Here is a 23,461-nt window from a genome sequence, read left to right as displayed (position 1 = left end):
TGTGGGATCTGTTGTGACAATAAGCATATAGGTTTCTTGTTTCTTTTTAGTATAAATTTGTTTTTAAAATAAATGCAAAGGTCACAGAGCTTTGGTGGTTGAAGTTGTGTGTAGCCCTATTTTCTTACAGCTTTGTAAGTGACCAATAAAAATTAAAAATAAGAAGGTTAAATAAATGTATACATCTAGTTGTCCACTTGGTGTATGCTGAATCCATGTTAAGAATAAAGGAATTTTGCAGTCTGGTGTAGCTCTAGGTTGGGTGTTAAAAAACTGACACCTCGTAAAGTACACACAGTACAGTGCTCAAGGACCCAGGTTCAATCCCTTGATCCCTGCCTGCAGGAGGAAAACTTCACGAATGGTAAAGCAGGCCTGTAAGTATTTCTCTTCTTCTAGCTCCCATTCATTTCTCAATTTCTGTCTTTATCCAATAATAAATAAGTATTTTTAAAAACTGACAAACTAAAGAAAATACAAGTAGTTGAAAAAAAAGAATCCATGATGATAAAATTTTACAGTAGCGTTTTTTTTTTTGAACGACAACTAAAATTGTCTTTAGAAGTAATGGTTTGACTGGGTTAATAACTACTGACTCATTTAAGTTGTTGTAACTACTGAATTCATTATTTCCAGTGCTAAATTTAAAGGCATTCATGACTAATGTGTAGCCTCAAAATGAATGTCATTTTCTTTATCTTTTTTTTTTCCTCCAGGGTCATTGCTGGGCTTGTTGCCTGCACCATGAACCCACCGCTCCTGGAGGCCATTTTTGCCTCCTTTTGTTGTAGCCTCGTTGTGGTTATTATTATTGCCATTGTTGATGTTGTTCGTTGTTGGATAGGACAGAGAGAAATGGAGAGAGGAGGGAAAGACAGGGGGAGAGAAAGACAGACACCTGCAGACCTGCTTCACCTCCTGTGAAGCGACTCCCCTGCAGGTGGGGATCCGGGGGCTTGAACCAGGATTCTTACGCTGGTCCCTGCGCTTTGCGCCACATGCACTTAACCCACTGCGCCACCGCCCGACCCCCTTTCTTTATCTTTTTAAAAATACAAAACTTCTAATAAAAGAGTTGGTCTCTTCTATGCATCATTTCATACCTCTTAGCTACTTTTTCATTCAGATACAGAGAGGATCAGACAGTGAGAGATACCATAGCACCTCCTTTATAGTACTAAGGCTGCACCTGGACCCTATGCTAGCAAGACATATACACCTTAACTGCTGAGCTGGGTCTCTGTCCCTTCATTGTTATTACTTCCTTATTTTTCTGATCACTGGGGTTTCCTTCATTGTTCTAGGCTGATGGTTTTCAGATAGGAAGATAGAGATAAAATGATAGAGACATCACTGTACCACTGTTTTCCTCTTGGGGCTCAGACTCGAACCCAGGTTGCACATATGGCAAAGTAGACACTTTCTGGGAGTTGGGCGGTAGTGCAGCAGGTTAAATGCACGTGGTGCAAAGCTCAAGGACCGACATAAGGATCCTGGGGTTCGGGTCTCCCGCTCCCCACCTGCAGGGGAGCCACTTCACAGGCGGTGAAGCAGGTCTACAGGTGTCTTTCTCTTCCCCTGTCTTCCCCTCCTCTCTCCATTTCTCTCTGTCCTATCTAACAATAACGACATCAATAACAACAACAATAACTACAACAACAATAAAAAAGGGCAACAAAAAGGGAAAAAATATTAAAAAGAAGTAGAGACACTTTCTCATGTGAGCTATCTGACTGGCCATCTCAGTGCATATATATATTGCCTCGAGGGATATCACTGGGGATCAGTGCCAGCACTAAGAATCTATTGCTCCTGGAAGGCACCAATCCCCCACCTTTCCCTTTTATTCAGTAGGACAGAGAGAAGTTAAGAGGGGAGGCATAGATAGGGAGAGAAAGCTAGACACCTACAGATCTGCTTTACTGCTTGTGAAATGAGGACTCCAACCAAGTCTGGGTCTTTGCGCAAGTCCTTCAGCAGAGTACTATGTACATTTAACTAGGTGCACCACTGCTAGGTCCCTTCAATGCATTTTTAAAAGTTAAAAGTAACATATGCACAGCAAACAATGTTTGGACAGGAGAAAAAAGACAATAATGATCACCCATTTTTTCACTTAACTGATAACACTATAGTTATAATTTTTCTGTGAATGTTCTTGTTTATGTATTATAATCTTAACTATGTAGCATATGTAATATGTATGTTACTTAGATCTTTTCACTAATTATGAAATATATCAGATATCCAGCAAAATTATAGACAGTAATATAAAATAAACCTGCACTTAGCATTCATATTTCATAGAAATGCTTGATACATTTGCTTCAGAACTCTTTTTTGCAGATATTTTTGCTTTTTTAAAAATATGTTTATTATAAAGTATTTTTAGGTTTACCAAAAGTGGAAGAATCTTAAATGCATTTTGATATGGGATTAATGGCTATGTAGTATGTTATTCCCACTACTTGACATTCTCAAAAAAGGCAAAAGCTAAAAATAAAAGAGAGAGAGAGAGAGAGTTGGGGGGGAGATAGCATAATATATATGCAGAGACTCTTATGCCAGAGGCTCCAAAGTCCCAGGTTCAATCCCCTAAACCATAATAAACCAAAGCTGAGCTGTGCTCTGGTGAGAGAGAGAAAGAGAGGGAGGGAAGGAGGGAGGGAAGGAAAGAGGGAGGGAGGGAGGGAGGGAGAGAGAGAGAGAGAGAGAGAGAGACAGAGAGAGAGAAAGAGAGAGAGAAAGGGAAAGGGAGAGAGGACTGATTTCAGAGTTTCTGGAGGAGGAAGGGATGAACAGATTAAGAATAAGATTTCTATGGCAGTGAAACTATTTTATATGATAAATGTCATTAAACATACAACAAAATGCTTAGAATATACAAAACAGTGAATCCTAATGTAGAATATGAACTTGAGTTAATAATAATATGCTGCCAGTGATTTCATCATAAGATGTTAGTATATAATAGGGAAACTGTAAGAGGTAGAGGTGGAGATGAGGTGACTGATATGCAGGAATTCTGTGCTTACAATTCACTCTTCTTGTAAATGCACTCAGTAGGATAAAACCTGTTGGGCTGTTGAGATAGCATAATGGTTCTGCAAATGACTTTCATGCCTGAGATTTTGTGGTCTCAGGTTCAATTCCCAGCAGCACCATAAGCCAGATCTGAGCAGTGCTCTGGTATCTCCATGTACCATTTTCTCTGCATCTCTTTCATTAAAACAAAGTATTTTTTTAAAAGAAAACAAGTTTCAAATTAAAAAGAATAAAATCTATTTTCTTAAAAAGTATTTATTTGTTCCAGTGAGAGAAAGATACAGAGATGAGAAAGGGAATGAAGGACTCCGGAGCACTGCTTAATTCTGGCTTATGGTGGTACTTCAAATTGAACCTGGGACCTCAGAGCCTCAGGCACAAAAGTCTTCTCCATAACCTTTATGCTATTTCCCTAGCTGTATCTTTTTTGTTTTCATATAATCAAGTATTATGGATATAGCAAAAATGCAACCTATTTCTCCTCTCCTCTACTCTGAAATTATTCTCTCTTCCCATCCTACTTTTAAATTGTTTTCTGTTTCTGACTTCTTTCTTTTCTTTGTTTTGTTTTTGTTTTCAACCATAGAACTGCTCAGCTATGACCTATGGTAGTTTGGGGATTGAACGTGGGGCTTTGGAGCCTCAGACATGATAGTCTGTTTGCATAACCATTATGCTATCTACTCCTGCCCTTTCTACTTTTTTTTTCTTATTTTTCAACTTCTTTTTTTATTATTATTATAGTTAGTGATATAACACTGCCTGACAAGATTGTGGGATAAGAGGAGCACAATGAATACAATTTCCACCACCAGCATGCCATATCTTATCCCCTCCATTGGAAGCTTCCCTATTATTTATATCCTTCCCACCTATTTTTTTCTTAACAAATGCATGATTTCACAACAATTCACAGCATTGTCTAGTTTTTAGAATAAGCATAAATGTTACTCTTTATAGTTTTTTATTCATTATAATTTTTGAAATGTATTCAAATTGATATGTATACATCTAGGCTTATTAAATTCTACTGTTACATAGCATTCCACTTATGAATAGCTATTTGCCTGTGATATTATTAGCCATTCTCATAATTTTTACTATTATGAATCTTGTCACAAATATTATTTATACTTTTCTTTGTGAATACATGTGAAAAAAATAGGGTAGCTATCTAGGCAGTTATATTGCATGATAAGAATTCTAATAATCAAATATAATAATTATTGCCATATTACTCTTCCAAGTGATTAAAATAATTTATGCTACTGTTAGCTATATAGAAGTCTCACTATACCCTATTTCACCACTAGTTGGTTATTTTAAACTTTTTTATTAGTGAATTAATAATGATTGACAAGATTGTGGGATAAGAGGTGTATAATTCCATACAATTCTCACCACCAGGGTTCTGTATCCCATCCCATCCACTGGAAGCTCCCTTATTCTTTATCTCTCTGGGAGTATGGACCAAAGATCTTTATGGGGTGCAGAAGGTGGGAGGTCAGATCGATGGGGTTTACAGTTAATGGTATTTATATACCTTTCCCATATTTGGGGGCTACTCTCTGACCTGATAAAACTTTCTAGTCCTATTCTCAATTCTGACACCATCTTCACAGACAATACTTTTAACCCACCTGCATGTTAGCTGTGGGGTTCAGGTGAAAATTTGTAAAGTCAGGGGCCCCTTGGAATATTCCTAAAATAGAACTCCTAGATTCTTGCAACATGAAGACCCCAAATCTCACCTGCTGTATATGCTGTATATCCTTACCTTTTGGTTCCTGATTATTAAACAATTTGTTTGACTTTGTATCATTTCAAACTTTTTATGTTGGCTAATCAAATGGATGTAAGATAGCACCTCATCATTGTTTTGATTTGTATTTCATTATTTCATTGATTTCTACTAGTACTGAAGACCATTCATAATTAATTTTTTTCTTATTTGGATTTATTCTTCTGAGAAAGGTCTCCAGACCATTTGTGATTATCTTTTCCTTATTGTTTTGAAGAAGCTTTGGAGATATTTACTGTAATTTTATGAACAATTACACTTACATGATTTTGTTTTTTCAAGTGAGCTTCATTCTTGTTTAGTGGAAGTTTACTAATATGAACATGATAACAATTTTATGCAAGCTTATGGGTCTAAGCTGAGGGTAATATTTCATAAGTGTAGAATCTAAACTGGGAAAAGTAATTTTGTGTTTTAAGAATGCAGACTGGGAGGGTTCCCGGAAGATGGCAGACTGAGAAGCTGCTAGTGGCTGAGCTCTGACCACATCTTCTGGAAACGGTAGGATTTTCTGCCTTTAGTAGGCCAGCCAATAAGGGGTCCTAGCGGTGACACCAAGGAGCTCCTTTTCTTTACCAAATTCCTGTCCCACCAGGGAGTATCATTAATTCTAAGTCTATACCCTTCTGAAACCTCTGGCCTTTTTTCTTTCTAAGTAGCCAAACCCCCCCACCTCACCCCGTATAGCTAATTAAATAATTAAAAATAAATACATAAAAAAACCCTTTCCTTTCACTGCCCTTTTACGACTGTTCTTTTTCTTTCCTCTCTCTTTTTTTCTTTTTCTCATTCTTGTCATCCTTTCTTCCTTAATCCTACAGCTTCCAAAGTCACAGCCCCCAGCCCCCACACCACCAAACAGTGTGCTTTTTTGAATTCACTGATACACATTTGGGAATTTCCTTTCACTGCTCTTTAATTACATCTCTGTTTCTTATCTTTTCCCTTTTCTCTCTCTTGCCTCTTTTTTTTTTTTTAATCTTGTCATACACTTCTTCTTTGCCTTTCTGAATTTGTGAATTATTTTGAGGAAGAAATCTGACTCAGAGTGGACTCTCTATGTGTGTATCTCTGCTCTAGTTCCCTTTCCCCTCTTGTTACCCCTAGAATATAAAGTGGATAGTAGATTTGCATAACTGTCTATTCTTGCTATCCTTTCTTTCTTTCTTTTCTCTTTCTTCTTCACTGGGATTTGGTTACTATTTATTCACGGACTGGAGAAATTGTTTGGCTAATTGGTAACGATTAAACTGCTTCAATACTTGCTTCAGTTGCTACTGTAATTCCTGAGGTTGGTGAGTGCAATTGTGATAAAGGTATTTAGTACAGTGTTACTTGTACTCAAGAAACAACAACTGAGGAACAACAGAGCATAAAAAAAACACATAAATCAAAAAAATGGGTAGATCAAAAACAAATAAAACTGCTACTCCAATGAATGAAGACAAGAGCCCAGAAGAAACTACAAATCAGCCAGAAGTAACCATAGATAAGAAAAGTATGCAGGCAATAATAAACTTATTAATCACAGAAATGAAAACAACATTGGAGGAAAGGAATGGCAGTATTAGGGAAACAACAGTTGAGATCCCCAAGAAAAATACTGATTATCTTAAGGCAATTAGAGAACTGAAATAGCTGAACAGAATTAGTCAGACAGAGGATGAATTAGAGAAAACTAAAAAAGAGGTGAAAGAGCTCAAAAAGAGATTGAGAGACACTGAAAACAACAACAGAGACATGTGGGATTATCTCAAAAGAAGTAACATTTGTATAATTGGCCTGCCAGAGGAAGAAAGAGAGGAAGGGGAAGCAAACATTCTAGAGGAAATAATAGAAGAAAACTTCCCAGACCTGAACAACAGAAAGGACATCAAGATTCAAGAGGCCCAGAGAGTTCCAAACAGAATCAACCCAGACCTGAAGACACCAAGACACATCATAGTCACAATGAGAAGAAGTAAGGATAAAGAAAGGATCCTAAAGGCTGCAAGAGAGAAACAAAAAGTCACATACAAGGGAAAACCCATAAGATTATCTGCAGACTTCTCCACTCAAACTCTAAAAGCCAGAAGAGAATGGCAAGATATCTATCAAGCCCTGAATGAAAAAGGGTTTCAACCAAGGATAATATATCCTACTAGACTTTCATTCAAACTAGATGGAGGGATCAAAACCTTCTTAGACAAACAACAGTTAAAGGAGGCAACCATCACCAAACCGGCCCTGAAAGAGGTTCTAAAAGACATCTTATAAACAAGAACATCACTATAATACTTGCAATATATCAGAGCAAACAAATTTTTTTTGAACAATGGCACTACAATACATTAAATCCATAATATCAATAAACGTCAGTGGCTTAAACTTACCCAACAAAAGGCACAGGGTGGGGGGATGGATCAGAAAACATAACCCAACCATATGCTGCTTGCAAGAATCCCATCTGTCACAACAAGATAAACACAGACGTAAAGTGAAAGGATGGAAAACTATCATACAGGCTAACGGACCACAAAAAAGGGCAGGAACAGCCACTCTCATTTCAGACACGATAGATTTTAAATTAAATAAAGTAATAAAAGATAGGCAAGGACATTACATAATGATTAGAGGATCAATCAGCCAAGAAGACTTAACAATTATTAACATCTATGCACCCAATGAGGGACCATCTAAATACATCAAGCACCTACTGAAAGAATTTCAAAAATACATCAATAGTAATACAATAATAGTGGGAGACTTCAATACCCCACTCTCACACTTAGACAGATCAACAAAGCAGAGAACCAATAAAGATACAAGAGAATTGTATAAAGAGATTGACAGACTAGACGTCTTGGACATTTTCAGACTCCTTCACCCCAAAAAACTGGAATACACCTTCTTTTCAAATCCACATAGCACACACTCAAGGATAGACCACATGTTAGGCCACAAAGACAGCATCAATAAATTCAAGAGCATTGAAATAATCCCAAGTATCTTCTCAGACCACAGTGGAGTAAAACTAACATTTAATAACAAACAGAAAATTATTAAAAGTCACAGAATTTGGAAACTAAACAACATACTCCTTAAGAACCACTGGGTCAGAGACTCACTCAAGCAGGAAATTCAAATGTTCCCGGAAACAAATGAAAATGAAGACACAACCTATCAAAATATTTGGGACACAGCTAAAGCAGTACTGAGAGGGAAACTTATAGCCATACAATCACATATTAAACACCAAGAAGAAGCTCAAATCAATGACCTTACTGCATACCTCAAGGACTTAGAGGAAGAGGAACAAAGGAACCCTAAAGCAACCAGAAGGACAGAAATCACTAAAGTTAGAGCAGAAATAAACAACATCGAAAATAAAAGAACAATACAAAAGATCAATGAAGCCAAATGTTGGTTCTTTGAAAGATTAAACAAAATTGACAAACCTCTAGCCAGACTCACCAAACAAAAAAGAGAGAAGACTCAAATTAATAGAATTGTAAACGATGCAGGGGATATCACAACTGACACCACAGAAATCCAGAGAATTCTGCAAAACTTCTATAAAGAACTATACAAAACCAAGCTAGAGAATCTGGAATAGAACAATTCCTAGAAGCATATGCCCTTCCAAAACTGAACCAAGAAGAACTACAAAATCTAAATGCACCAATCACATTCAAAGAAATTGAAACCGTTATTAAGAATCTCCCCAACAACAAAAGTCCTGGACCATATGGCTTCGCAAACTAATTCTACAAAACTAACAGGAAACAGTACCCATACTTCTTATGCTTTTCCAAAAGATTGAATAAACAGGAATACTCCTTTCCACCTCTATGAAGCCAACATCACCCTGATACCAAAAGCTGATAGGGACAGAACAAAAAAGGAAAACTACAGACCAATATCTCTGATGAATATAGATGCCAAAATATTAAACAAGATCTTGGCCAACCGGATACAGCAACATATCAAAAATATTGTTCATCATGACCAAGTGGGATTCATTCCAGGAATGCAAGGTTGGTTCAACATCCGTAAGTCAATCAATGTCATTCACCACATCAATAAAAGCAAAGCCAAAAACCACATGATTATCTGAATAGATGCAGAGAAAGCCTTTGACAAAATACCAACACCCATTCATGCTCAAAACTCTTCAAAAAATGGGAATAGATGGGAAATTCCTCAGGATAGTGGAGTCTATATATAGCAAACCTACAGCCAACATCATACTCAATGGACAGAAGCTGAAAGCATTCCCTCTCAGATCGGGGACTAGACAGGGCTGTCCACTGTCACCGTTACTCTTCAACATAGTCTTGGAAGTTCTTGCCATAGCAATCAGGCAAGAGAAAGAAATCAAAGGAATACAGATTGGAAGGGAAGAAGTCAAGCTATCATCATTTGCAGATGATATGATAGTATACATAGAAAGACCTAAAGAATCCAGCAGAAAATTACTGGAAGTTATTAGGCAATATAGCAAGGTATCAGGCTACAAAATCAATGTACAAAAATCAGTGGCATTTCTCTATGCAAACACTAAATCTGTAGAAGACGACATCCACAAATCACTCCCCTTTACTGTTTCAGCAAAATCAATCAAATACCTAGGAATAAAGTTGACCAAAGAAGTGAAGGACTTGTATGCTGAAAACTATGAATTGCTACTCAAGGAAATAGAAACTGATACCAAGAAATGGAAAGATATCCCATGCTCATGGATTGGAAGAATAAATATCATCAAAATGAATATTCTCCCCAGAGCCATAAACAAATTTAATGCAATACCCACCAAACTTCCACCAAGCTTCTTTAAGAGAATAGAACAAACAATACAATCATTTATCTGGAACCTGAAAACACCTAGAATTAAACCATCTTGAGAAAAAGAAACACAAATGGAGGCATCACACTCCTAGACCTTAAACTATATTATAAAGCCATTATCATCAAAACAGCATGGTACTGGAACAAAAATAGGCACACAGACCAGTGGAACAGAATTGAAAGCCCAGAAATAAATCCCCACACCTTCGGACATCTAATCTTTGATTCTGTCTTATTAATTATTAATTAATTACCAGAGCACTGCTCAGCTGTGGCTTATAGTGGTGTAGGGAATTGAACCTGGGACTTTGGAGCCTTAGGCATGAGAGTCTCTTTGCATAACCATTATGCTCTTTACTCCAAGTCAGTCATCTTAGTGGCTATATTACATAGGGTGTTCCATTTAATTAGTGCTGATAGAACAATCAGTAAGGTGTAGGAAGAAAAATGGGCAGGATATAAGTGGTGGTAGACATAGAGGCAAGAAGCTGAAAGAATACTTGAAAACTGAGAGTGACATTGAGATGTGAAAACAATCCAGGAGAAGTTCCTTGAAGAAAACTGAAGTCAAGCACTTCTTGCAGAAGCAAAAATTCCCTCTGTTAAAATAATCCTAAAGGCACAGTCATAGTTCTGAGAGAAGTGGGAAAAGCAAAAATTTAAGTAAAGTTCAAATACTACCAAGGGAAACATTGTGGTTTTCTTGAAGGAATTAAACTCTCATTAATGGGAAGAAAATGCTTCTCTGGAATTGATCATTCTAAAGTAATGGTGGACAACTCAGATTTCAGTATTTAGAAAGATTTAAACTGTTTTTCAACTTTCAAGGAGTACATTGTTCGAAGCAACAGAGGGTTCCAAACAGTTTAGGGTTTAATACCTTCATGTATAAACACCTCTTTAAAAGTATTTACTCACTATATATGGGAATCATGCTAAAATATGCATTTTGTTACTCTGTCTTTTTTAAGCAAAACATGCTTATGTAATTTAATCTTTTCTTCCCAAATCAAGAGTCTCATAATACATTTTAGTGTTTATATCATGTCATAATGTAGTGATGCTTTGGGGGTCTATTAATATATAGCCAACCATCTGTCTGTGCTAGTCTGTTTGAATGCCATGTCTGCCTTTAAATTTCATTCTGTTTTTCTCTCTGGCCTTTATTTGTCTTCTGATGTGCTGTCAAACACGCTACAGTTATTTACAAAGTAAAAGTAACTGGACTCTAAGTAGATGTCCAAGGAGTTTTCCTTATAGTTCAAATGCCCTCACTCAAAATTGTGTTGAGTACTTAAAATGTGGTAGACACTGTGCTAAGTGCTCTGGATATAATGATGAATAAAACTTCTACTGGTGTACTATAAACTTTCCTGTGGCTAGGAAACCTTCAGTTTCTTCTGTAAACTTTGAGACACCTGTTCTTATTACTTGTCAAGCATTCTTTCTAAACTTAAGATTCTGACCTAGATTTTCACTACTTGAGCCTGGTATATAACTGAACTTCCAGGAGTAAATTTTTTCTTTCTTTTTTTTTTTTTTGCCTCCAGGGCTATTGCCAGGGCGGTTGCTTGCTTTGATTTGCAGGTTGTTACAGTTTTTTTTTTTTGTTTTTTTGTTTTTGTTTCTGTTTTTTGCCCTCTCTCTGGCTTGATCAATCTCTTTTTTTCTTGTTGTTATAGTTGCTGGTATTTCTTATTTATTTATTTTAAAAATCTTTATTTATTTGTTATTGGATAGAAATTGAGAGAGAAGGGGGAGATAGAGAGGAAGAGAGACAGAGAGATACCTGCAGACCTGTTTCACTGCCTGTGAAGGACTCCCCTGCAGGTGGGGAGCCGGGGGCTTGAATCAGGATCCTGACTGGTCCTTCAGCTTTGCACCATGTGCGCTTAACCTGCTGCTCCATGGACTCCCAGTTGCTGGTATTTCTTTGTGACTTCTTTTATGGGAGGAGTTTGGTTTGGTGTGGTTTTGCCTTTCTTCTTCTTCTCCTTCCTCTTCTTTGTCTTCTTCTTCCTTTTTCAGTTTTTCTTTCTCTCTGGTTTGATTGGTCATTGCTTTTTATTGGCTGGTGTTTTTTTGTGATTTCTTTTGTGGGTGGAGTTTGGCTTGGTGTGGTTTTGTGTCTCTCCCCCCACCCCCGCTTTGATTAATCTTTGATTTTGCTTTTTTGGTAGTTCTTGCATTGGCTGGTGATTGGTTGTGTTCTCTTTTGTGGGAAGAGTTTGGCTTGGTTTGTGTTTTGCTGGGGTTTTTTTTGTTGTTGTTTGTTCGATTGATTTTTCTTTCTTTTTTCTTTTTTTTTCTCTCTGCTTTGATCAATCTTTGCTTTTGTTGTTGTATTCACTGAGATTTATTTGTGATTTCATTTTTGAGAGGAGTATGGTTTTGCTCTTGTGTATGTTTTAGTGACTTATCCCCCATTTCAATTTGAACACAAAAAACACTTTATCTCATCTTCCAAAGGTGGTGACAGTGGTATACATTAGAACAACAGCCCCAGCAACTCCTGAATCAGAGCACAAGGTAACTGGCTTCAGTTTTCCAGGAACCAACAGACTAGAGGTCACACCACACAATGATTGAATAGAAATAGCCAAGAAACAAACTACAAGACACCAAAAGTAATGGTTAAATTAAAAAAAAATCCATTATAGCAATAAACCAGGATAGGAGCCCATAAAAAACATCAAGCATTCAAGAAGAAACTAGAATGAGGAAAGTATCCAAATGTTAATTGATGTATTAATTACAGGAGTGAGGAAAACTTTTGAGGAAAGAACTATCAGAATAGGGAAATAACCAATGATACCCTAAAAGAAAACACAAGCTATTTTGAGGTACTTAGAGATCTGAAAGCTGAAATAGCTGAGCTAAAAGGCTAAGTAGCAGAATAAACTAATACTGTAACTGAACAAAGTAAAAAAATGTAACTGAATTGCAGAATAAAGCTGAAGGAAGGGAGAGCATAATAACAAAAGCAGAAAAGAGAATTAGACAGACAAAGGAATTAGAGAAAGAAGTAAAAGAGCTAAAAAAAAGAGATGGAGAGACACTGAAAACAACAGCAGAGACATATGGGGTGACCTCAAAAGAAATAACATACACATAATTGGCCTACCAGAGGAAGAGAGGAAGGGGAAGAAAGCATTTTAAAGTTAATAATAGAAAAAATATTCCCCACTCTGTAAACAACAGAAAGGACATTAAGACTCAGCAATTCCAGAGAGTCCCAAATAGAATCAACTCAGACCTGAATACACCAAGACACATCATAGTTACAGTGGATGGAAGTAATGATAAAGAAAGGATCCAAAGGCTAAAAGAGAAAAACAAAAATTCCATAGACAGAAGTTGAAAAATAAGAACCAAAGGGAAAACACAAAGCAGAACTTGGACTGCAGTTGGTGTATTGCACCAAAGTAAAAGACACTGGGGTGGGAGGTATGGCTCAGATCCTGGAACATGATGACAGAGGAGGACCTAGTGGGGGTTAAATTGTTATGTGGAAAACTGAGAATGTTACACATGTAAAAACTACTATCTTTTACTATTGACTGAAACCATTAATCCAAATAAAGAAAAAATTAAAAAAGAAAAGCAAAAAGACACATACAGAGGAAAACCCATAAAATTATCAATAGGTTTCTCTACACAAACTCTAAAAGCTAGAAGAGAAAGGCAAGATATATATCAGACACTCAATGAGGAAGGCTTTCAACCAAGAATTATATATCCTGCTAGATTGTCATTTAGACAAGATAGAGGGATAAAAACTTTCTCAGACAAGCAACAGTTAAAAGCATCAATTGTTACCAACCTTTCCCTGAAGGAGGTTTTGAAGGGCCTCTTAGAAACATTAACAACATCACCAAGAAACCTGCCATATATATGAACACACAAAAAAGTATTGAACAGTGGCACTAAAATACCTTAAATTTATAATATTAATTAATGTGAATGTTGTAAATTCATCCATTAGAAGGCACAATGTACTAGTGTACTGAACCAAAGTAAAAAGACTCTGGAGTGGGGAGGAGTGTTTGGGTCCTGGAACATGATGGCAGAGGAGGACCTGGGGGGCTCCTCTGTTATGTGTTATATGGAAATGTTCTACATGTACAAACTGTTATATTTTACTGCCAACTATAAACCATTAATACCCCAGTAAAGAAATAAAATAAAATAAAAAGGCACAGAGTAGGAAGATGGATCACACAACCCACCGTATGCTGCCTGCAGGAATCCCACCTAGGTCAACAAGATAATCACAGACTTAAAGTGAAAGGATAAAAACTATCATACAAACTAGTGGGCCACCAAAAAGGGGCAGGAACAGCTATTCTCATCTCTGACATAATAGGCTTTAAAATAAGTAAAGTAAAAACATAGGCATGAACATTACATAGTGATCAGAGGATCAGTAAACCAAGAGAACGTAACAATTATTAACATGTACACACCCAATAAGGGCCCATTTAAATACATCAAACAGTTACTGACAGAGCTACCAAAATATGTCATCAGTAGCACAGTAATAGCAAGAGACTTTAACACCCTCATTCTGAGACAGATCATTTAGTCAGAGAATCAATAAAGAAAAACAATTAGTCGAAGAGACAGACTAAATCTTCTGGACATTTTCAGAGTTCTACAGCCCAAGAAACTGGAATACACATTTTTTTGAATCCACATGGTACATTCTTAAAGATAGATCATATGTCAGACCATAATACAGTATCAACAAATTCAAAAGTATTGAAATTATCCCAAGCATCTTCTCAGACCACAGTGAAATTAATCTAACACTTAACAACAAACAGAAAACTAGGAGAAGTTCCAAAATGTGGAAACTCAACAAACACTGCTTAACAATTACTGGGTCAAAGAAGAACTCAAGGAAGAAATTCAAATGATGTCCCTAGAATCAAATTAAAATGAAGACATGAGCTATCAAAATATTTGGGACACAACTAAAGCAGTACTTAGAGGAAAATTCAGTCATACAATTACATTTTAGAGAATAAGAAAAAGGTCACCTAAACAGCCTGACTGCATGCCTTAAAGACTTAAAAGAGGAACAAAGAAACTCCCCCTCCCCAATTTTATCCCCCTATTGGTATCAACTGAGTCATTGGCATTTTTATTAGTGCCCTCCCTGCCACTCGAAGACTATCATGAGAATAATCCATCATCTGTCAGCAACTTTAAAGCAACCAAAAGGATGGAAATAACTAAAATTATGCAGAAGTAAATAACATAAAAAGAGAACCATACAAATGATCAATGAAACCAAATGTTATTTCTTCAAATAGTAAACAAAATTCACAAACCCTTAACCAGGCTCACCCAAAAAAAAATATGGGGGAAGAAGACTCAAATAAATAAAATTTGTAAGTTATAGGGGACATATGACAACAGACACCACAGGAATCCAAAATATCATCATACAAAGCTCCTATGGACAACTATATGCCACCAAGCCATAGAACCTGGAGGAAGTGAAACAATTTCTAGAAATATGTACCCTTCCAAAACTGAACTAGGAAGAACTACAAAACATAAGTAGACCAATTACAGACAAAGAAATCAAAACTGTTAATAACTGACCAATATTTCTGATGAACATAAATGCTGAAATACTGAACAAAATCCGTACCACCTGGATACAGCAGTACATTAAAAAGATTGTTCATCACAATCAAGTGGGATTTATCCCAGGTATGCAAGGCTGGTTCAATATATGTAAATCAATAAATGTGATTCACCACATCAGTAAAAGAAAAACCAAAAACCACATTATTCTCTCAATAGATACAGAGAAAGCCTTCAGCAAAATTCAACATCTTTTCATGATCAAAACACTACAAAAAATGAGAATAGATGGAAAATTCTTTAACATAGTGGACTACATATACAGCAAACCTACAGCCAATATCATACTTAATGGGGTGAATGTGAAAGCATTCTCCTCAGATGAGGTGCTAGATAGAGTTCCCCACTATCACTATTACTCTTCAACATAGTACTGGAAGTTCTCACCATAGCAATCAAGTAAGAAAAAGGAATCAAAGGAACACAGATTGGAAGAGAAGAAGTCAAACTCTCACTATTTCCAAAAGATGTAATAGTATATATAGAAAATGAATCAAAGGAATACAGATTGGAAGGGAAGAAGTCAAACTCTCACTGTTTCTAAAAGATATAATAGTATATATAGTATATATAGTAAAACATAAGGAACCCAGCAGAAATCTTCTGGAAATTATTGGACAATATAACAAGATGTCAGGCTACAAAATTGATGCATAAAAATCAGTATCATTCCTTTATGCAAACCCTAAGTCTGAAGAAAAGAATATCCAGAAATTATTCCCATTCGCTATAAGATCAAAATCAATAAAATATTTAGGAATAAACCTCACCAAATAAGTGAAAGGCCTGTATACTGAAAACTATGAGTTGCTATTAAAGGAACTAGAAAATTATACAAAGAAGTGAAAAGGTATCCCATGCTCATGGATTAGAATTATTAACATCGTCAAAATGAATGTTTTACCCACAGCAATTTACAAATTTAATGTGATGCTCATCAAGGTCCTACCAATTTTCTTTAAGAGAATGTGGTGATTGTGTCTTCCATCACTGGTATTCTCTCTTCTGTCTCATTTAGTCTACTGCCCAGGCCTCTTATCTAGGCCTGAAGTGCATTCAAAGTGTCCTCCACTAACAGCAGCTGTTTGGAGGGTTTTTTTGTTTTTGTTTTTGTTTTTGCTTTTTTTTTTTCAGTACTTTGTAATTCTTTGGTAAAATGATCACTGAATTCTTGAATCTTTAGTTTCTTGAATTGATTTCATAATAAGTTTTCTGAACTCTGTAATTTTTTTTCTAGACTGTTGTATGCTTTACATTGGGTTGTTCTAGTTCTCCCCCGCCAAGAAAATTGGATCAGTCCAGTTAGTTTCACGGGCCTGCTTGGCCCCACCCCTAGGAACCCTGAGAGGGTTCCTGAGTTCCAGAGTAAGAGAGAATGCTTGCGCAAAGAGACAGCAGAGTTCTGTTTGGTGATTAGTTTGGTTTAGTTTATGAATCATTGTTCCTGAATAAAGAAATACAGCTTCCCTGCCCAGCCGTATATCTCTGGTCGTCTCTGTTACCCGCCCGTGAAGCTAGCCCGGCCAGCTAGAGCCTCCGAATTTTTAACAACAAATGGCGCCCAACGTGGGGCTGACCTGCGCATCTCTCAGATAAGTAAAGACAATTTGGCTACCTATGCACTATGGCCTTCTCTTCTGCTTGTGAAGAGATCTCCAAAGGCCTCTGCTCTTTCTTCACAAGACTGTTTTGCTGTTTCTGGAACATTTATCTCTGGACCACTCTGTGGTTTCCACTCGCTCGGGAGAACTCAGAACAGCCAGCGGGAATAGCCAGCGGGCAGGAGGCGAGGCGCGGAGCTGCTGTTTCCACCTGGTTAAACAGCCAGCCAGCCGGCTGTGCCCAGACAACCCCATGCACCGCGCCTGCAGCCCCGCAGCCCTGCAGCCCGCAGGAGGCTGACGCCAACACGCAGGAGCCCGATGCCACCACACTGGAGCCCGACACCAACACGCAGGAGCCCGATGCCAACACGCTGGAGCCCGATGCCACCACACAGGAGCCCAATGCCAACACGCAGGAGCCCGATGCCAACACGCTGGAGCCCGATGCCACCACGCAGGAGCCCAATGCCAGCACGCAGGCCAGCCCACAGGAGCCGGCTCTCCACTGAGTGGCGCAGGGCACTGGACGCGTGATCCCTCCACGCTGTTCGGCCACTGCGAACAGGGCAGCAGACATGACAGGGCCATGGGGCAGGGCCACGGCAGTCTATCATGGCCGCCACCACTGGGCACCTCGGCCCGCGCCTTTTACAATGCTGGCCCGCCCGCCCTTTTGCTATGAATTCTGGAACGATCCCGGACCTCCTGGACCCCTGGGCTCCCTGCCGAAACTGGGCACACGAGATCTCCAGCCGCCGGTCCAGTCTGAAGGCAGACAAGCTGGAGTACACAGAGATTTGTGCAGAGATTGCAACCTGCAATTCCTAGAAGTAAAGCTTCCCAAGAGTCCACCACTGGACAACACACCCCCCCAACAACTAAGACAGTACAGTAAATTCGTGTTTAAAATGACATGTCTTCTTAACAAAGGTTTCTCTCCTTGTGTATTAATGACCATGTTTATGTGTATGTTTAAAGTTTGGTAAACAATAACTTTAAGGTTAAGAATGTCACTTTAAGGCTAAATTCTTACTAGGCAAAGTTAAATGAAAAAGGTTTTCAACGTAATTCTCATAAAGATAAAATTAACTTACATTTAAAGTCTGAGGTGAAAATTAGTTAACAATCAATATATTTTAACTAAGTTGGTCTAAACAAAAGGTTAAATAGACTTGTTGATATGTAAAACTCTCCATTACCTTCTCTATTAGAAATGGTAGATCGCACAATGGCTATGCTAATTATTCTCATGCCTGAGGTTTCCTTTCTTGCACAACTAGGGTGTGACTCCATTTGAATGGGTGTAACAAAAGGTTAAAAGACGTTGTTGATATGTAAAAGTCTCAAATTCCTTCTCTATTAGAAATATGCTAATAACAAGTTTTGTTTCATAGTAAGTAAATTGCAGCCAGCTGCCTTTGGGACTCTAGACCATTCCCTGCCCCCATGCAAATGTCCGTCGAGACAAGTACGCCCCCCCAGAGGCAAGAAATGTTTTTTTTTAAGCTGATAAAGTTTTGCCCACAGAGGCAAAAAAGGCCCCCTCAAGCCTTCCCTTGGCAGCACACAGGTTCTTGTTACTTGCTTACATGTTTCTCCATGTTTGTGCCAGTTTCTTTTTTTAAAAATGCCTGTACGATATAGGTTTCTGTTCACCTCACACCCTTGATACTGTAGTCATTTAGTTAAAAAGAAAAGGGGGAATTGTTGTATGCTTTACATTGGGTTGTTCTAGTTCTCCCCGCCAAGAAAATTGGATCAGTCCAGTTGGTTTCGCGGGCCTGCTTGGCCCCGCCCCTAGGAACCCCAAGAGGGTTCCTGAGTTCCAGAGTAAGAGAGCGTGCTTGCGCAAAGAGACAGCAGAGTTCTGTTTGGTGATTAGTTTGGTTTAGTTTATGAATCGTTGTTCCTGAATAAAGAAATACAGCTTCCCTGCCCAGCCGTATGTCTCTGGTCATCTCTGTTACCCGCCCGTGAAGCTAGCCCGGCCAGCTAGAGCCTCCGAATTTTTAACAACACTAGATCTCCATTTGTCTGGTCACTTGGGGTTTTTGTCATTGCTATCTGTCTTTCTCAGTTTCTCTGTCTGCTGTGGCTTTTGCTGTTGTGCCAGCAGACAGTGCTGTGACTAAGTTGCTGAATTTCCCTGTTTATATTATGCCCTGGGTTCCCACCTGGCAGGATTATTGTCTTTGATGTCAATATAGGATCTCCCTGCTCTTGTTTCTGCCTCTGGGGAGGGTGTGGGTAACAGCCTTGAGAATTCCTTTTTCCTTGGTGTTCAAAGAAAAAGAGAAAAAACAGTATTTATTTCCCTATCTGGGTTTCAATGCCTGTGTAGCCCACATAGGATTAGTTCTCAAGTCAGTTCCTGCCCCCAACCCCCGCCATAAATCTGGTCATTCCTTCTGAACAATTCAATGTATTGGGGGTCCTGGGTCCCCAATTTAAGTCTTCCAAAATTCCCTGCCTTCTTTTCTCTAATGATGTACTGTGTCTTGTAACCAAAATGGTGCCTGCTGCCACTAAGGAGGGCTTTCAAAGTCTTTAAAGCTTCTGCCTCACTCCTGGCCACGTTTGCTTATATCCACTTGTGGCTAAGAATCTACAGCTATAGATTGGTGAGTTTTTAGTTGATTTTTAAAAAAATATTATCTTTTAAAATTTTTCAATAAAAATTACTATTATAAATTTTAAATAAAAATTATTATTGGATAGAGACAGAGAGAAATTGAGAGGGGTGGGGGAGATAGAGAGGGAGAGAGACAGAGAGACACCTACAGGTCTACTTCATCACTTGTGAAGCTTTCCCTTTGCAGGTGGGGACCAGGGACTTGAATCTGGGTCCTTGTGCATTGTAGTGTATGAGCTTAACCAGGTGCACCACCTCCTGGCCCCAGTTAGTTGATTTAAAAAAAAAAAACAGTTGTTGCTTTAACCCAGTTCCCAGTTCCAGCTGCTAGTCCCTTGCCATTCCACCATAAATTCGCTGGGATTTATTTTTCTATCTGGCTATATAAGAGTCTGAACCCATCAGAAGGCATAAATTTGATCTAGAATCTTTTCACTTAAAGCTAGTAGTTCCTTATGGGCAGTTCAATATCCTATTGCCCCTGAATTCACAGGTTAAGCAGCCAGATTTACTTCTGTGTCTGAGGCCATTTGCTCTATTGGGTAACTTCCAGTTTGATGCTAACCATTAGTGAATACAGCTTTTTGAGTCCTGAGCATTTCTCCTTCACTCCTTTTCCATCTACTCACCTGTTGCTTAATGATTGTATTTTGTTAAGTTTTCAGATGATTTTTGCTGCTTTTTCTAGTTGATCAGGGAGAATGAAGTGAGACCACTGGTAATCCATAGCCACACCTCTGGAAGTCTCTGATTTCTTTCTTATAATACATTTTCATCTAATAGTAGTTGATCCTAATTTATGATTTGAGTCAGTGACTCAGATTTGTTGTTTTTCAATTGGAAAACCAGCGCTGTCAGTTAAAGTTTTCACCTTTGTTCTAGTGATGAATGATGTCTCTTCAAGATGTATTAGAGTTCAATGTGTACTTTGATCTTTCTGGACCATTTTCCCCTTCCATAATGTATGATATTCCTTCTAAAAATGCAGAAAACAGCCCATTCAAGATTTGATTGTTAAGAAAGGCAGATAGAGGAGAAAGAGAGAGAGAGAGAGAGAGATCAAAAGAGAGACAGAAAGAAAAAAACAGAGGTAGAAACAAAGCTTCACTCTGGCATATGCAATGTCATTATGGCATTCACAGTGCCAAAGGTCAAACTCAGGACCTCGTACATGAAAACTCAAAATGATACCTGCTGCACTATGTCTCTGGCCAATATTCATGAAGTTTAATAGGTTTTCTTATCACCTCAAGAAAGTTGTAAGCAGAGGGACAGCCTATCAGCAAGAACTGTATTAAGGACACAATGACAGTCCTCATATTTTCAGTTTATTTTAAGGCTTATTTTAAAATATATGTGTTGCTTCAATCAAAATAATTCAATATTTGGTATTAGGTGATGGACTAAATGCAAATATTCCTGTCTGTCTATTAATGTATCATTGTCATGTTAAAGAAATACAATATTTATAAAGCTGTTGAATAGGTTTGGAGAGGAATGTAATAAGACATAAGCAAATCAAAATAATTTATTAACTTCTGGAAGACATTAATCTAGTATACCATCTAGTGTCTATATTTCTTATTTACTACTCCAAACTTGAGTGACTTAAAACAGTAACAAATCATCCCAAACTTAAATGACTTAAAACAGTAGCAAACATTTGTTATCTTGCATGTTATCTGTGGCCAGTATCTTAAGAAATGCTTAACTGGTTAGTTCTGGTTCAAGGTATCTCACGAAGCTGTAAGTAAAGTATCAGCTGGGAATTAACTGGGGATCTGCTCTTAAGATGCTTATTAATGTAGTTGCAAGGTGTGTCTAGCTGTTGATAGTAAGTCACAATTTTTCCTTAAAAGCTTTGGAAAAAGAATTAAATTATGACACTATATTCTGGTAGAGATCAAGTTGGTAAGTAATGAAAACTGAGAGAAAAAAGATGGAAACAGTGTTAGGGAAATAAAATTTATTAAAATTATATATGATTTAAAAATATATTATAACAACTATAACATTTATGGATAGAGAGAACATTGTGTACTCATAAAATCTATTACTATCCAGCAGTTTACACTAAGGATAATGTTCAAAAATATTATTTGGAATAAAGAAAATCAGGCATAGTTATTATATTATATCATTCTATTTAGATTAAATGTCTTAAAAGGAAAGATTTATGAAGATAACAGGTAGAATAATGATAACTTGAGGCTGAAGTGTGCATGAAAAAAATTTATGAGGAGATGAAGGTTGAACAACTTGGTAAAGCAATGGAAAACCATTGAATTATACAAAAAAAGTGGATATATTTATGATATAAAGCATTTCTTGATAAAGTTTGATTTTTAGAAACTTTCACCAAATACTTTTGTAGGATTCCTAATCTTAATACCATCAACAGTATAGATCAAGTACATGTAAATATTAACTGTTTTAAGATTATAATATGAGTGGTAGTATTATTAGTGGCACTATCTAAATCAGATGTACTACTTATTTTCCTTGATTAAAGTGTAATCCAGGGGGCCGGTGGTGGCACACCAGGTTAAGTGCACATATCACAATGCAAAAGGACCCAGGTTCAAGTCTTTGCTCCCCACCTACAGGGGACATTTCATAAGTGGTGGAGCAAAACTGCAGGTGTTTTATCTTTCTCCCTATCTCCCCTCCCTTCTCAATATCTCATCCTCTTTCAATTTCTTTTGTCCTGTCAAATAAAATAGAAATAAAAGAAAAGAAGGGAAAATATGACCACCAGGAGCAGTGGATTCAGCACTGAGCCTCAGCTATGACCCTGGTGGAAAATAAAAGTGTAATCCATGTTCATTGTGAAAAATTTTATAAAATTTTCATACATGCGATGAAGAACATAAAAACTGTTTGTACTGGGGTCCAGGTGGTGATGCAGCTGGTTAAGCACACACATTACAGTGTGTAACAACCCAGGTTCAAGCCCCTGGTTTCTACCTGCAGGAGGAAAGTTTCACTAGTGGTGAAGTAGGCTTGCAGGTGTGTCTCTCTCTTTCCCTCTCTATGGCTCCCCTCCAAATGTCTCTCTTTCTCTATCTAATAAATAAATAAAACACATTAAAAAATACTTGTACCTTCCTTACATAGCATAGCCATTATTCACGTTTAGTGCATGTATCTCCATGTATTTTCTATGTCAAAGAAGACTTTAAATGTATAGAATTTTGTATAATATTCATGAAGCTAATTAGAAGCTTTTATTTCTTATGGGTATATGATCTTATGTAGTAATTATTAAATTAAAATGTTAATGGAATCTGGACTTTGAAAGAAGTGTTAAAGTGAGTGAAAATGGCTGGTTCAATAAACTGTCATAACCAATTTAACTGGCACTTATGAGTTGGACAGGTAGATTCTCCCACCTTTAAATTATATACATTAGAATGAGCTTAGAGAAATTCTTTATCTACTGCAATAATTTTACATATAGGGAAACAGGTCTGGAAGGCTTGTGAATTTTCAAAACTCATACCACAGTGGAATCAAAGTAAGAATTTTGAACTTGTGGTAGGTTCAAAGTTGTCAGAAAAGCTTGAATATCACTTAGTGCAATTTTCTGCTTTTATTGTACAGGATATCTCATTGCAGGAATGCACAATATTTATAGATGATGCTACTTGCCTAGGGTAAAGTTAGACTTTTGCAGAGAGAAGGTCATTTTAACTTAATTTTCTCTCGTCTATTGCAGTTTGTTTCTCTGGGTAAACCACACTATCTCCCTTGCCTTTTCATATTGGTTATATTTGATTTAGAATGAATGCCAGTCTGATCAGATCCAGGGGAGATGTTATTAAGCCTTTAGAAGTCATGGAAATGATATAATAATAACTTTCCTTCATGGGTGAGATAGCCTGAGAATGCTAT

General features: G+C 37.5%; 1 non-coding gene across 1 annotated transcript; it reads right to left on the bottom strand.

The window, feature by feature from the left end:
* Positions 1-14,789: 14,789 nt before the first annotated feature.
* LOC132542874 (small nucleolar RNA SNORD35) lies at positions 14,790-14,876 on the bottom strand. Its single transcript, XR_009553844.1, has one exon. It is a non-coding gene; the product is annotated as a small nucleolar RNA SNORD35 (small nucleolar RNA).
* Positions 14,877-23,461: the final 8,585 nt, after the last annotated feature.

Source organism: Erinaceus europaeus, chromosome 1 (assembly GCF_950295315.1).
Source record: "Erinaceus europaeus chromosome 1, mEriEur2.1, whole genome shotgun sequence".
Lineage (NCBI taxonomy): Eukaryota > Metazoa > Chordata > Mammalia > Eulipotyphla > Erinaceidae > Erinaceus > Erinaceus europaeus.
This window is presented reverse-complemented; position numbering and strand designations above follow the sequence as displayed.